The sequence below is a fragment of the Bubalus bubalis genome, chromosome 19 (genome assembly GCF_019923935.1).
Source record: "Bubalus bubalis isolate 160015118507 breed Murrah chromosome 19, NDDB_SH_1, whole genome shotgun sequence".
Taxonomy (NCBI): Eukaryota; Metazoa; Chordata; class Mammalia; order Artiodactyla; family Bovidae; genus Bubalus; species Bubalus bubalis.
In genome coordinates, this window is record NC_059175.1 from 67,304,186 (window position 1) to 67,307,611 (window position 3,426).

The 3,426-nt window shown below is 46.7% G+C and overlaps 1 non-coding gene across 1 annotated transcript; it reads left to right on the forward strand.

Moving 5' to 3' along the window:
• The first annotated feature begins 2,386 nt into the window (after positions 1-2,386).
• TRNAC-GCA lies at positions 2,387-2,458 on the forward strand. Its single transcript has one exon. It is a non-coding gene; the product is annotated as a tRNA-Cys (tRNA).
• Positions 2,459-3,426: the final 968 nt, after the last annotated feature.

Consider the following 3,426-nt stretch of genomic DNA (forward strand, 5'->3'; position numbering starts at 1 on the left):
GTGCATTTCTTACAAGTGTCTTTCTATGAAAAAAAAATACATATATGCACATGCATGTAGAGATAGACACACAGATTTATGTTCTGAAAGTGAAGCTTGCCTAAGTTGGTGCTTGGCTTTTTGGTGTGTTCGTCCGTTCGCACATCTGTGACACGGGGGCTTCATGTGTGTGCGATACTCAGCTATCCATCCCTGGAACTGAGGGGCACAGCCTGGACAGGAGATCATGAGTCTTTGGAGCCATGGGTGTGGGGTCAGCAGTTCAGGAGGAGGAAGCCTTTGCCTCTGAGTGCTGAGCACTTGCTGCTTGTCCCCCGGGAGTCTTCTATGTCTCTGCACCCCCTCCTTACATCACCATGTGGCTCCTGGCTTAAACACAAGGAGGTGAGTGGGAGGTAAGCCCATTGCACAGTTCTGCAGACCTGCAGTGTAGACTCCTGAGTGTTTAAGTTAGCTCATCTTAGAAAGTACAGTCTTTATCAAGATTGAGCCCAAAGCATGTTTTCATCATACAACCACATTCTTCCACGTTCAGCTGGTAGCCACTGGCAGGTCTTAAAGTTGTTAAGCTGAACTAGAGGGGCCACAAACAGCTCCTGTGAAAAGAAAACGCAAGTGTCAGTCGCTCGGGCATGTCCACCTCTTTGTGATCCCATGGACCGTGGCCCGCCAGGCTCCTCTGTCCATGGGATTCCCCCGGGCAAGAATACTTGAGTGGACTGTCCTTCCCTCCTCCAGGGGATCTTCCCGACCCAGGGATCGAACCCAGGTCTTCTGCATCGCAGGTGGATTCTTTACCACTGAGTCACCAGGGCTGCCACGTACACAAAAAAGCTCATCCTCTGCCATCATCCAACACAACTTCTGGAGCAGGAGGCTGGAAGTAATGAAACAAGTAGGAACAAGGGCAATGGATTAATAATTTTTTACTGATAATGGGGGGGTAGATTTCTTGAGGGGATCCAAGATCATATAGAACGGATGGAAAAAAACACTCCTATAAATGACCCAGCAAAGAGTATTTTACTTTCAAGCATAAAACAGAACTCAAAAAGGCAGCAAAGGAAAAGCTGAGCCTAAAAGCTCTTTCCTATTTATTCCTCCCACCCCATCAGGGTTGACTAATGTGCCCCTGAGTACAGGGCATATGAGGGGGTCTCCTCTGTGGAAAGAGATACAGTAAATACGCAGCACCCTGAAGAGCACTTGCCATGGGGCCCCCAGAATGTGAATGCATGGCCATCTCACAGCTGAGCGCTGTTGCTACCAGAGTGGTCCACAGCGCTTGCCTGCGCGCCCTCCCACCAACATCCCGGGGAGCCCCAAATCCCCACACTCGAGATGGACTCAGTAGGATCCGTCTTTTTATACTGCTGTCAAGCTGATGATAGAAAATATGTCATTGTTGCTTTTGTCCCATTTCTGTTTTTATCAGCACAGGCCGTCTGGATCTCTGCTGCTACTGCCATCTACATGCTTTGTTCTTTCACCTGTGAGGTTGTCTTTATATATATTTTTTTACTTAAAATGATAGTAAGAATAACTATCTTCTGGACACTTTCTAGGACCCAGGCATAGTGCTAAGGACCTCATCCACATTACTTGCTGGTGGCGGTGTAGTTGCTCAGTCACATCTGACTCTTGCAACCCCATGGACTGTAGCTCGACAGGCTCCTCTGTCCATGGGATTCTCCAGGCAAGAACACTGGAGTGGGTTGCCATTTCCTTCTCCAGGGGATCTTCCCAACCCAGGAATCGAACCCAAGTCTCCTGTATTGCAGGCAGATTCTTTACTGACTGAGCTACGAGGGAAGTTGCATCACTTAATTGGATGCAAAGAACTGACTCATTGGAAAAGACCCTGATGTTGGGAAAGATTGAAGGCAAAAAAAAAAAGAAGAAGGTGGCAGAAGATGAGATGGTTAGATAGTATCACCAACTCAACGGACATGAATTTGAGCAAACTCTGGGATATAGTGAAAGACGAGAGTCTGGCATGCTGCAGTCCATAGGGCTGCAATGGGTTGGACATGATTTAGCGGCTGAACAATAATGACTTCATTGGATCTTCAAAACAGTCCAATGAAGTAGAGTGATTGTTATTGCCCCATTTTACATATGGACAAACTAAGGTTCAGAAAGGTTAAATTACTTGATCAAGATCACAGTTAGGGATTGTGCATGCCTGGCAAGCAGGAGGCCCTCGTCAAGTAGTAGCTAGTACTATGGCTGTATCATTGTCTTATTGTTCTCACTCTCTCATTTTTTAACAGACTATGTTTTAGAGCAGTTTGGGCTCACAGTGAAATTAAGGGAAAGGCACAGAAGTTTCCAGTATACCCCCTTCCTCCACACAGGCCTTCCCTGCGTGTGTTCCCTGGTAGCTTCCCTGGTAGCTCAGTCGGTAAAGAATCTGCCTGCAGTGCAGGAGACCCAGGTTCGATCCCTGGGTAGGGAAGATCTCCTGGAGAAGGAAATGGCAACCTACCCCAGTATTCTTGCCTGGAAAACAGAGGAGCCTGGCGGGCTACAAGCCTTCGGGGTAGCGAGAGTCGAACAGCAACTAAACCACCACCACCCCCATTTTCAACATCCCGCACCAGATGGTACATCTGTCACAACTGATGAACCTACACTGACCATAATCATCACGCACAGTCCACAGCGTGCACTAGGGCTCACTCTCAGGGCTGCACATTCCACGGGTTTAGACAAGTGTTCAGTGACATGCGTCCACAATCACAGTGTTGTGCGGAATACTTTCACCGCCCTACAAAACCCTCTGTGATAGCTCTTTTCCCTCCCTCCTCCCAAACCTTGGCAACCACCAATCTTTTCGCTGTTTCTGAAGCTTGCCTTTGCCAGAATGTCACAGAGCTGGAAGCATACAGTATGTGGCCTTTCAGACGGAGTCTTTTCACTTAACCACATGCATTTAAGTTTCCTCCGTGTCTTTTTGTGTCTTGAGAGCTTATTTCTTCTAGTGCTGAGTGAAGTTTTATTATCTGGATGCAATACAGTTTATTTATCCATTCCCTGAAAGACATCTTGCTGGCTTCTAAGTTTTGGCAATTATGAATAAAGCTGCTATAATCATGGGTTTGCAGGGTTTTTGTGGACGTAAGTTTTCAATTCATTTGTGTAAAGGCCAAGGATCATGATTGCTGGATCATATGGTAAGAGTTTGTTTTGTTTTCCAAGAAAATGACCAAATTGTCTTCCAGTGTAGCCGTACCACTTTGCTTTCCCACCAGCGATGCATAAGAATTCCCGTTGCTCCATCCGTATGCTCCCCAGCCTCTGGCAGTGCCAGTGTTTTCGATTTTGGCCATTCTAAGGTGTGTAGTGGTATCTCATGGTTATTTTAAATTGCAGTTTACTAATGAGATCAGATCATGAGCTTCTTGGCATATGACTATTGTCATC